This window comes from Mus caroli, unplaced genomic scaffold, assembly GCF_978045245.1.
Source record: "Mus caroli unplaced genomic scaffold, Mus_caroli_1 scaffold_16, whole genome shotgun sequence".
Classification (NCBI taxonomy): domain Eukaryota; kingdom Metazoa; phylum Chordata; class Mammalia; order Rodentia; family Muridae; genus Mus; species Mus caroli.
The window spans coordinates 72073425-72086187 of record NW_028227271.1 but is presented as its reverse complement, the minus strand read 5'-3'; the positions used below and the strand labels follow the sequence as shown (position 1 = coordinate 72086187).

Below are 12763 nucleotides of genomic sequence, written 5' to 3'. Positions count from 1 at the left end.
TCTGGGCACACTTGCCACACATATATTAATGTCATTAAGTTCTGACTATGTTTTGACAGATAGGATTGTAACAAATTCAAGTACGCATGTGTCAACTTTCTATGTCTGGTGTCAGGTAGGCACAGTGACCATCCCAGGTAGAATTTGAAAATATCAAGTAAGAAAACTTTTTCACTAACTAGTCTACAGGCTTTTCTAAGTGCACTAGAGGTCTGATCTTATCTCATTACATTTCATGATATTTATATTTCAACCTAGAATAATTACCTTAATAAAGTTACTCTGCCTTGAATGGTAATGTCTCTTCTTTGTTCTTGTTTTTTCATGTGGTTCTGATGAATGATGAGAACTGGAATAACTTATCTAGACCCCAAGGGCTTTTGTGCGTGGCCATAGTTCCCTTCTGTTCTCACAGTTCCAGGCCCCTGAGAACTCCTCTTTTCAGCTCGTCTGCCTATAATAATCCCTTCATCCCTTTGACCATTAACTGGAAAATTATGACATTTAGAAAGGACATTTCTCAAAACCATGGGAATTCATGTATTTGGACCAGATGTTAAGAGAATTTTAATAGGGGATCAAACATCTGTGACAATGAATGGCAGAGCCATGGAAGAAAGGGATGCATGCAAAGCATTTTAATAGCAGCATAGGCATCCTGACAGTGGTAGTGTGCATTGCATCCACACACTCAGCCCTCAGACGCTGAATGAGTTCAGAAACTTCACAGCCTGGCTTGAAAATGAGGCTGAGAGTAGTAATTGTAACTTTGGATGACAAAGTCTATAGCAGAAATAAGTGCTAATTTACTTAGGTAGATGTGGGAAGGGGTAGAAAAAAAATCCAAGAATGGCTACCAAGACATGATGCTTACGAATTGGATCTAGAGGAAGTAATATCGAGAAAACCAGAAGAAACAGAGAAGCAAGGCTAGGGTTTAGAAAGACAAAAGAATGGGAGTGGTCAGTGGGTCCCTGGATTATGATGCCTGAATACATATGTTCTTGTCTATCATAAATAACAGGTGTGACAGAGACAGTCCATAAAGAGGAGGGAGGGGACACTGTGGCCAGGAAGTGCACCATCACTTATAGGAAGGCTTACATACAGTTTCAGATAAAGTAAAGAGAGAGGGAGATTAAGGTACTGTGGATCCCAGGGAAGGGGGTGTTAGGAAGGTCTCTGCATCGGGCGCATCACCAGGGCCCAGTTACATAAGATCACTGCATGTGCCAGTCAAACAGAGACTAGTGCTGTTGAACCCACGAGGGTCTTTTTCTCCCAGATGTGGCAGTCTGTTCTTGCTTGTTCTTATAAAGAATACACATAGTGATTGTCAGGAGAAGGTGCTGTCCCTGTGTGGCCTGTGACCTGTAATATTGCACTACTAAGAGTCACTTACAGCATGACTACTGTAATGGGCCATATGATTTTCTTGCCTTGGAAAAGGAAGCCGCGTAAGTCCTTTAGAAATTGTGCATATGGCTATGTTGCCTGAAGTCTCCATTACTTAAGTATATTTTTTTCTCAGAAAACGCTCTTGTTGGTCTAGCTAACAGAAGCAGAATGGATGAACTTTCACTTAGTTCTAAAACCTGCTGACAGATAAAATTAATATTGTCTTTGAGCAAATAATAATTTTATCTAATGGACTCCATTTATTTTTATCATTCCTCGGGGCAATCTAGAGCTAAACAGGGGGAAGGAAGCAAGAGCGTAATAACAATTCCATTTGAAGAGACGTATAAAATAAGGTCACTGGAGCTGAACTATTATTGAAATGTATTAAGTAGTTTAATGTTTTCTTTTCCCCATTTTATACTATAAGGTTATTTTATATAGCCATAAAATTCCTCCTCACCGGAGTTCATATATGGTGGAACTCTCTGGATAACAGTCTGTTCCTATTCAATAGCTGAGGGTGGCAGCCGGTTGTCTTTCTCTGTATAAGTCTGATAAGTGTTTTTAGGTTAACATATTCTTAAAAATCATTTCACTAATCATGTATGGAAAATTGCTTTAGGCTGAACCTTGACAGTTAGGGTGCATGTATTAAAACAATACAAAAGTGTTTGATATTTTTGTTCAATGTACATAAAAATTGAAGGTTTAATGTGTCATGGCCAACCTGATTCCCCCTTTATGGTCAACAAAGCACATGGAAGCTTTAATTTAATCTCCATGCATTTCTCTAATAATAGTGTCCAGTCATGATTTTGGATACATGTCAGGATAGCTATCTGGCTGGAACACTATGTTAACTTAGTGTTATGGCTTTACCAACTCTTCATTGAATTCCATTTTTTTGCTGAGTATCTAGAATATCGGGTATAGCAGCAAAGAGAAAGCAGGGAGCCACTTGGTACCTTCCTGCCTGTGCTGAGCATGCAAGGCTTGAGTTTCCTGGATCATTTTTACCTGTTGCTCTGAACTTTCACTTCAATCTTGTCTAAAACAGCACAGCTTCTGTCTTGGTCTCCATTCAAAGGAATCCCTCCTTGGCGGATCTAGTTTGAACTTTTGTTTTATATTTACCAATGTGCACCCTAATAGTTCTATACTAAAAAGGTGAATATGAAATGTAAGAAATAAATTTTTACCTGTTTGACAACCGTAAACCCTGCCTGAGATTACTGAGTCCTTTCTGCCCTCAGCCCAGCCCTGGTGCACGGAACCACAGAACAACATCTTTGAATTTTGCTGCCTGGATTAACAATGCCCTGAGAGTACATCTCCTCTCTGGGCCTGTGGTTCACCTCATTGTATTTACGCTGCAGACATGACTGAAGTGACTCAGTCCATTATAGACTCAAACAGAAAGGCCAACTTAATCTGCACGAAGCCAGGGGTCTGCAGGTCCCGTTTGGACATGACTTACTACTCACATCTGACCTTACATACGTTATGGAATGTGGTTAAAGTCTGGCTTTGTCAGCTTCAAAGGGAGTGGCTAGGCAGGTGTTTTATGAAATCTCCTTTGACTATCCAACTCCTGGGAGTGACTAATTCATTAATTGTTTCATGTGGACCAGAGGGCTAAGCAGACTCACAGTGTGACTCTCAGTGGCAAGCCAATGCTGAGTCATTTCTGATAACTGAAGATTAGCTCTGTTTCTTCTGACTGCTCAAAGCAGCACATTCTGTATGCAGGAGCACATGAACTTGGCATCCAGACAATGAGTTCAAACCATAGCTTGTGATAAAAAGAAATAGAACGGTAGACACCTAAACATTATGAGACTATCCATATAAGTCTTTGATGAAAAGTAGTTAAGTGTCAGGCACTGGAGTTGTTAAGATAAGGTTCTAGGTAGGAGCTGCCAGGCTGGCTGAAGCATGTACTTGCTGTGTCTGGAAATAGACAACTGCTTTCTCCTTGACCAGTGGATAACCTAATCTGAGGTAAGAGCCATGGCATCAGTAACATACAAACTAGACTGCAATGTTTCCCGTGAGTTGCTCCAGAGAGGGTGAAAGCTAGGAGGCTTTTCTGGATGCATGGTTGAGATGGAGTTTGCAGGGACTTGGTGATTGGTAAAAGGTGCAGAAGTTTTTGAAGGGCTCAAAGAAGCAGGAGAGGAATTCAGAGGGTTTGGGACAGGGCAGGCTCTTTCCCTGACATCAGGTCCAAATTGGATGCAGAGCATGGTCTGGGGCGTGGATCAGGATGGTGCATGATGGGTGGCTCACCCAATCCCCCTGAACATTGCCAAGGAATGGAACGACTGATTGAGATATGGCCACTTAAGCAGTGTTCTCTGTCCCCCTTTATAAATCTGCTTCTTTGTGTGTCTGAGCTGACAGGATCTGAAGCTTGCAGTTAGGTGGTATGAGTACGGCCAGAACTTCCTGCATCAGCTTCAGCGTTCTGGTGACAGGATTGCTGTATTCCAGGCGAGTTTGGGGCATGGCTTTGAGTCCTTGCAGAGGCCACCTTTCTGGATCAGCTCACTCCCTTGACTTACTTGTCCTTCTGCCGGTGCAACCGTGGATGCCATTGTGTAAGGCAAAGAAGGCTTTGTGTCTCTGAGTCCTGTCAGAACATCTGAATATATCTAATTTTACAGTACAGCTTGGAAGCCATGCAGCCTCCCCTGGAAGGATGTACATTAAGCTTGCGCTGGATCTGTTTTTATTAATAACTGGTTAGCTACCACTCCCTGAGGAAAGCTCCCCGGGTAAGCTTTCATTCTTTTGATTCCTTTTTGATCTGACAGCATTTTTTATTTTCTAAAAGGAACAGTTATTTTCCTGTCCCCCACGTCTATTCAGCTGCAGTGTGGGTGAGATTTGGAAATGTTATTTATCGCACAAACACTTCTATCCAGAGCCGTGCTTATTTAGATCCAGCTTATAGAGCGATCCTCCCACACAAGGAAACCAAAGGAAAACTTGAGGGATTTTGAAGTAAATTCTCCAAAATGCGTAGATGTCACAGTCCAGGTTTGCCTTCTATAAAGCATCATCATCACAACAAAGCCGTTTTTATTAAGTTGCTTAGAATAATATATTCTATATTGTGGGGCTGGTGGGATGTATCAGAGGGGGGAAAACGTTGGTGACACTGATTCTTTAAAAAGGCTTTCAAAATAAAGTTCTTAAAATGCAGCAAATAGTTATAATTAACATGGTTTTCAGTTTTACTGACAAAGTAAAATTTCAAAATCATTTCAGTAAGTGATGCAGTAGTACACACTCACATGGACATGTATGTAAGTATATTTTATATAATGATGATAGCTCAAGTTCTAAGGAAAGAAAGACTTTGACAAATGTAAATGAAGGACTTCCAGCAAGGTACCCCTTTTGGCAATGCCTGGAAGTGGGTTTTGTTTGTTTGTTGTTGTTTGTTTACTTGTTTTCGTAAAGATAGATAGAGATGTGTGATGTTGGATAATGGGCCTAGCTGCCCTGGACCAATAATCACCTTGTTGCAATGTTAGTAGCACTAACACTGAGTACTCTGCAATAGAACTTCAATTGCTGAGGCAAGAAAGTCCGTGCCTCCTTAAGATATGTGATTTCAGCCATTAAGAAGAAAGACCTACCTGCTACTCACTGTTGTGCCTGAAGAGCGGCATCTCTATGATGAAGGCTCAGAAAACTCAAGCATCTGCATGAATGTCTTTGTCACTTTACCCCAGAGACATTCACAGGGAAAAAAATGGTAACATTATATTCTGAAAATTAAACCGTAAAGAGAACCTCATTGACAGTGCTTCTGAGGTTTCCTGTGGCAAGCGTGTCATCTCCTCAGGTCATCCCAGAATCCATGTTCCATTTAGCTCCAGTCTCTATGACATTTTCCTAGCTCCCCAAGTCCCAGACAGTGCAGCCACTTGCGCTGTCCTTAGTCTCCTCCTTTCATAGGAGAGATTTTAAGGATCAGATTAGCACAGTTAAGATTTGTTATAAGCAAAGGATGCTGGTAGATACGGTAGATATTCATGGCCTGCTTCATTTGATGCTGGTTGAATAGTGACTATTCCCATGGCAGGTGTATAAAAGGCTTGGCCCTCTACCTATGGCAATAATGGAGAATAGCAGAATTTTTAGGAGGTAGGACCTAAGAGAAGGAAGTTAAATGCTGGTATATGTCCTCAAGAGGATATTAGTACCTGGCTCCTTGAAAGTTCGTTGTCTAGGCTGTCATGGAGTCAGAAGTCCCCTCTGTCACCAGCTAATGAGGTGTGCTGATGTCATAGACTGAAAGCAGTCAAGCTGAGTGATCAGACTGGAAACCACTGAGTCAAAAATAGTCTTTCCTTTTGTGTGAATATTATTGCAGATATTTTTGTCCCAATAACAGGCACCTGACTAATCTAGTAGTTAACAGTATTCTCTGTTGGCTCCATTTTGGAGGTAAAAATGGCAGCACTCTGTGGAGTTTGCACTCTGAAAGTTTAGTAGTGATACTGTTTTGGGTGGCAGGCATGGATATAATTGCTGGCATCACACCTATCATGTAGTTAGGATGAACTGGGGTTGGGACCACTTGCATCTCTTCTTGGTTTATCTTACCGTTAGGTTGGATTTGTTTTCATTTAGAGCTGAGAGATCTCTATGCAACCCTTCTAGAGCAGCCAGTATATCATTGGTCTTAACAGAACCAAGCCATATCTATGCAATCTCTTTTTCTTTTCTCCTCTTTTCTTTTCTTTTCTTTTCTTTTCTTTTCTTTTCTTTTCTTTTCTTTTCTTTTCTTTTCTTTTCTTTCCTTTCCTTTCCTTTCCTTTCCTTTCCTTTCTTTTTTCTTTTTCCTTTCCTTTCCTTTTTCCTTTTTCCTTTTCCTTTTCCCTTTTCCCTTCCCTTCCCTCTTCCCTACCCTTCCCTTTTTCCTTTCCTTTCCTTTCCTTTACAATAATTTTTTTTGCATACATTATATTCTTACCATGATTCCCCTTCCCTCTATGCCTCCCAGTTCCTCCCTACCTCCCTCTCCCTGATCCATATCTACCCCCTTTCTGTATCTGGCTAAAAACCAAGCAGGTTTCTAAGGGCTAAAAATAGCATACAAGGTAGAAAATAAAATCAAAATAGGACAAAACAGACTGAAGGAAGAGAGCCCAAGAAAAGACACAAAAATAGATATAGATGCAGAAACCTACTGCTTTGCACATTCAGGAAACCCATCATATACATGCAAAACCCATAGCATCAAAAAGGAAAGTGAAAATAAAAATTATTTTAAAAAAATCACTGACCCAGAATTATGAGACAAGGAACTCCCAAAGATACCTCTGATTTTGTTTACTCTTGGCTGTCTACCATTGGCATGGAACCCACCCCTAAGAATAGTTTGTTTTCCCAGTGAGACCCTGACTGACTTAGAGTTTCCATTGCTGTGAAGAGACTCCATGAATAAAGTAACTCTTATAAAGGACAACATTTAATTGGGGCTGGTTCATAGGTTAAGTCCATTATTATCAAGGCTGGAAACATGGCAGCATTCAGGCAGGCATGGTGCTGTAGAAGGAGCTGAGAGTTCTACATCTTGTTCCAAAGAGAACTAAGAGGACTATCTATTCCCCAGGCAGCTAGGAGGAGGGTCTCAATGCCCACTCCCACAGTGACACAATGCCTCCACAAGGCCACAACTATTCCAACAAGGCTACACCTCCTAATAGTGCCACTCCCTGGGCCAAACAACTACAGACCACCTTGAAGAAAACTAATTTTTCACTTGCAAGTGGTTATCAATTGGAGATAGCTCTGGGTTGGGACATGGGCATGTGTACAAGTCTCCTTTTAGCCTTAAGACTCCCTTTCGTGCAGACCTGTGAAGGCCCTGTGAAGACTGCCTTAGTTCCTGTGACTCACATGCACATTGATCTTGGTGATTTAAAGGGTCTTTTTTTTTCCCTTGGCATTCTCCAACCTCTCTGTTTCTTATATTCTTTCTGCTTCTTCTTCATTGTGGTTCCCTGAGGTCAGGGGGCATGGATTTGATGGAGACATCCTGTTGGAGGGCAGAGAGTTTCTAGGTCTCTTACACTCTGCATGTTGTCTGGCTGCGGATCTCTGCATGTGTTCCCCACTATTGCAGGAGGAAGCTTCTCTGATGATAGTTGAACAAAGTACTGATTGATGGGTAGAACAGCATGTCAAGCTTTGTGCCAGCATCACACTAGCATGTCTTACAAGTAGGAGACCATTGTAGATCGAAGGGTTTGTAGCTAGGTTGGCACTTGTGTTTTTTCTCCTTTTACAGGGATCAGAGTATTTCCTGGTCCCAAGTACACTAGCCTGTAGATGTGAAGTTCTAGACAGGCGCTGGCTTGATCTCTCTGTGTTCAGTGAGTTGTGTAGTCGCTCTCAGTTTGTGGAGAGCAACTTACAGACTTGACAGCAGCCTGGGTTGTTTGTATGTTTCTATGGGACCATCTTGGGGAAAAACACAATTATTTGTAACCCACTCTTGTTACTGAAGTGTCATTTGTTGAAAAGATAGGTCCAATTGTGGCCATGTCTTCATTATTGGGCAATTTAATTCAGAATTTAGGAGGCTTCTTCTACATTAGGTTTCCATATGACCCCTGAAGTGGCTCTTCTTTGTAGCTGTCCCTCCCTATATTCCCTCCTCTGTCCCCCTCATTTCTACACTTCCCCATTTGGCACTCTTGGTCCAGTTAATCCTTCTCAGCCATCCATCACTATCTGTCCTCTATCTTCTTCCTAGGGAGATGTGTTCTTCTTCCCAGTTACTTACTCTGTATCTGACCTCTAAGATTTTACAGATTGTAACTTGCCTATCCTTATCTTAATTGCTAACATCCAATATAAGCAAATGCATACTGTGTTTGTCTTTCTGTGTCTGGGTTACCTCATTCAGAATGAGGATCCTAGTTCCATCTATTTACCTGAATTTTATGATTTCATTTTCTGAAGATGGAGTAATATTCCATTGTGTAAGTGTACTACTTTTTAAAATCCATTTCTTCTTTTAGGAACATCTAGGTTGCTTCCAGTTTCTGGTTATTACGAATGTAGCAATGATGAACATGGTTGAACAAGTGTCTCTGAAGTAGGATGAAGCATCCTTTGGCTATATGCCCAAGAGTGGTATAGATGGATTGTGAGGAAAACTGATTCCTATCTTTCTGAGGAATTGCTATGCTGACTTCAATAGTGGTTGTGTGTGTCTGTATTCCCTCCAGCAATGCATGAGTGTCCTCTTATGCCACATTCCTGCCTTCACAAGCTGTCACTTGCTTTATTGATCTTGGCCATTTTAACCAGTGTAAGACAAAATCTCCAAGATGTTTTGATTTGCTTTTCTCTGATAACTAAAGATGAACATTGCTTTAAATACTTCTCAGCTATTTTAGCTTTATCTTTTAGTCACTGTTTAGATGTGTACCCCATTTGAAAATTGGGTTATGTTTTCTTCATGTTCAGTTGATATATATATATATATATATATATATATATATATATATATAGTATTAGCCCTCTATCTCTGTATAGTTGGTAAAATCGATTTCCCACTCTGCAGCTTCCCTCTTTTTCCAAACAATGATTTCCTTTACTGTGAGAAGGCTTCTCAGTTTCATGAGGTCCCATTTATTAACTGTTGATCTTGGTTCCTGTGCTAATGATGTTCTCTTCAGTAAGTCTGTGCAATAGTTCATGGATATTCCCTATGCTTACCTGCATCAGGTTCAGTGTATCTGGTCTTATGTTGAAGTCTGTGATCCATTGGTAGTTGAATTTTGTTCAGGGTGGTAAGTTTTTTCAGATTCTTACATGCAGCCATTCAGTTTGACCAGCATTGTGTCTTTGTGATGCTGTTTTTGTTCCAGTGTGTATTTCTGACTTCTGTATCAAAAATCAGGTGCCATAGGTGTGTGGATTTCTGTCTTGGTCTTTGATTTGATTCCTTTCAACACCATGTCTGTTTTTGATTAGGACCATGTTGTTTCATTACTATAGCTGAAAATTGTCTTTCCAAAGTCTCTAAAGAATTATGCTATAATTTTGAAGGGGATTGCATTATCTGCCAACCTGTAAACATGGGAGATCTTTTCATCTTCTGATATCTTCTTAAATATTTTAAATTTTTATGATATAACATGCCTTATACTTGCTTGGTTAAAGTTACCCCAATATATTTTTTATTTTTTGAGGTGATTGAGAAAGGTGTTTTACCCATGATTCCTATCTCCGTCATTTGTCATTTGTATATAGAAGGCTATGGATTTTTCTGAGGAAAGTTTGCATCCTTTTACTTTTCTGAAAGTATTTATCAGTGATGAATAGTTTCCTGGTAGAATTTTCAGGATCACTTATGTATACTATCATATACTCTGCAAATACATTTTTTCTGATGCTTTCCTTCTACTTTTATCTTCTTGGACTCACTCAGTTGTATTATTGGTTGAAGTGGTTTAAGACTTCAAGCACAAAATTGAGTAGGTGTTTAACAAGTAGACATTTTACTTAACCAGACAACTGAACCTACTACAAGAGAAATCAGGCAATAGCCTTTACCTCATTGACACAGGAATGTCTTATTCCTGATTTTAGTAATAGCTTTAGTTTCTCTCCATTTCAGGATGACAATGGACTTCTAAACTCCCTTTATTTTGTTGAGGTATATTCCTTGTATCTCCAGTTTCTCCAGGGCTTTTTTTTTTTTTATCATGAATGGGGGTTGGATTTTGTCAAAGGCATCTCTGCTTCTAATGAGCTGATCATGTGTTTTTTGTGTTTCACTTTCTTTATAGGATGATTTACATTTTTTGATTTATGTATGTGGAACCATCCTTGTATCTCTGGGGTGAAGCCTGCATGAAAATGATGATCTTTTTTGATATGTTATTAGATTTTGTTTGCAAGTATTTAATTGAGCGTTTTTGCACCTATGGTCATAAGGGAAAATGGTCTGTAATTCTTTCTTTACTAGATCCTTTCATGGTTTAGATATCTGGGTAAGTATAGCCTCATTAAATGAATTTGGCAATATTCCTTCTGTTTCTGTTTTGTTAAATAATTTGATAAGCATTGGGATTAACTCTTCTTTGAAAGTCTGTTAAAAAAAAAAAACTGTGCTGAAATCATTTGGCCCTGGGCTATTATTGGTTAGGAAAGTTAATCACTGCTTGTCTTTCACTAGTAATCATGGTCTTTTTACATTAATCATTTGATCTTGATTGAACTTTGACAGGTGGCATGTCTCAAGAAAATTATCCATTGTTTTAATATTTTTCCAATTTGGTGGCATACAGGTTTTTAAAATATGTTCTTACAATTTGCTGGTATTTGTTGGTATACACCCTCTTTCATATCTAATGTTGTTAATTTGTTTCTTTTCTCTCTTTTAGTTAATTTAGCTAAGGATTTGTCAATCTTACTGATTTTCTGGAAGAACCAAGTCTTTGTTTTGTGGATTCCATGTATTGTTTTTGTTTGTTTCAATTATTTAGATTTAATACCTGTTTGATTATTTATTGCCTTTTCCTCCCTTTAGGTATGATTTTTCCTTTTTCTAGACCTTTCAGATGTGCTGTTATGTTACAAGTATGAGATCTTTCCAAATCCTTCACGGATGCACTTAGTCCTATAAACTTGTATGTTCTGTTTTCAGGTTGATTCAATTCTAGAAATGTTTTACTTTCTCTCTTGTCCTATTTTTCATTCATTAGTGAGTTGTTCCACGAGTTTGTAAGCTTTATGTTGTTTCATTTATTGTGGCTCTCCAACTTTAATCGACAGTAGTCAGATAGATTGCAAGGTGTTATTTCAATTTTCTTGTATCTGTTTCTGAGACTTGCCTATTGGCATGATTAGGGTAGCATTGAAATCTCCTCAATGTGTGAGGGTCAGGTCAGTGCGTGATGTCATCTGTATTAGTGTTTCTTTTATGAGCTTGGTGCACATATGCCTGACACAGAGGTGAAGGATTTCAGTATCTTCTTGGTGTGTTCTTCCTTTGGTAAGTTTGGAGTGTCCTCTCCAAGTGCTATGGATTAGTTTTGTTTTGAAGTTTATTTGTTCAGATATTAAAGTGGCTACACAGGTTTGGTTGCTAGGTCAATTTACCTAGAGAGTTATCAATAATAGCCATTGTCTGTTGGTTCCTGTTATTTTTGTTACCATAACCTTTTCTACTTTTTGTTTTGATTGTAGGTATGGAATTATTATTCTCTCTCTCTCTCTCTCTCTCTCTCTCTCTCTCTCTCTCTCTCTCTCTCTCTCTCTCCTATGGTTTATCTCTTATGTGGATATTTTCCTCTAGTGCCTTCTATGCAGATGGATTTGTTTTTGTCTTGGAATGTCTTTCTTTCTACATTTATTGTGATTGGAAATTTTGCTGGTTATAGTAGTTTGGTCTGGCATCTGTGGTCTCTTAGAGTTTGTAAAACTCCATATAGGCTCCATTGAGAAGTCAGGCATTTTTCTAATAAGCCATCCTTCATATGCTACTTGAGATTCTGTCTTCCATCCCTTATATTCTGTTGGGGAGCCTTGCCTCTTAGACTCCTGTTTGAGATACTATTTTATTTCCTGATTCCCTCAGTTTGAGTTTTCTTTATTGATTATACCTCCCCTTTTAGCTGTTATAGTAATTTCCTTCCACTTTTTGTGTTTTCATAGATTTCTTTAATGGATTTATGCATTTACCCTTTGAGGGCCTCTATTATATTCATAAAGGCCATTTTAGGGTCCTATTCTTGTGCTTCAGCTCTGCTGCTTTTCTAAGAGCCTACAGAGTAGGTTTGCTGGGCTCTAGTGGGAACATGTTGTCCTGGTTACTGACTTTGTTTTTACATTGGTGTCTAGGCTTCTGGATTTGGGATGGTTGTATTTGTAGGTGCTTGTGTCTGGTCCTTTCTTTACTTGGTGGGCATTTTGTTTTTTAGTTTCTGTTGCCCTCTCTGATTATTAGGAAAGTGTGGTCCTTGGCTTCTGTGCTACCTGGTAGGGAATGCTTCTGGAATTCTGATTGGTATGTCCATGGGGGATTCGAGGTAAACAAAGTTTTCATGTGAGTTGGGAGCTGATACTTAGGAATGGGAAGGGCCTAGCAGGGGGTCCACAGGAGGGAGGAAATCTGGGATATTCCACCCCATCTGCTTACTTCTCTGAGAATGTGGGCAGAAGGAAAGGAGAGGCCACAGCATGCAGTAGGCTGGCTACAGAGCTGGTAGTGGGAATGGAATAGGAATATGGAGGCACTAAGGGCGAAAGATCTGTAAGTTACTTACCTGTTTCATGGACCTACTTGCTTCTCTGGCAGGCTTGGCTGGAGAGCTCCCAGGTA

At 39.7% G+C, this 12763-nt stretch overlaps 1 protein-coding gene across 4 annotated transcripts in view; it reads left to right on the top strand.

Annotated features, from left to right (window-relative positions):
- Positions 1-12763, top strand: part of Sema5a (semaphorin 5A) — a 460555-nt gene that overhangs the window by 145051 nt on the left and 302741 nt on the right. The window contains exon 1 of one of the 4 annotated variants that reach the window (XM_029469705.2): positions 3166-3402. The exons of 2 other annotated variants lie outside the window; for them this stretch is intronic. The gene's annotated coding sequence lies outside the window, so the exon portion shown is untranslated. Of the gene's footprint in view, positions 1-3165; positions 3403-3862; positions 4179-12763 lie in introns of those variants that run through there. One more of the 4 variants, XM_029469704.2, reaches the window with a different exon arrangement.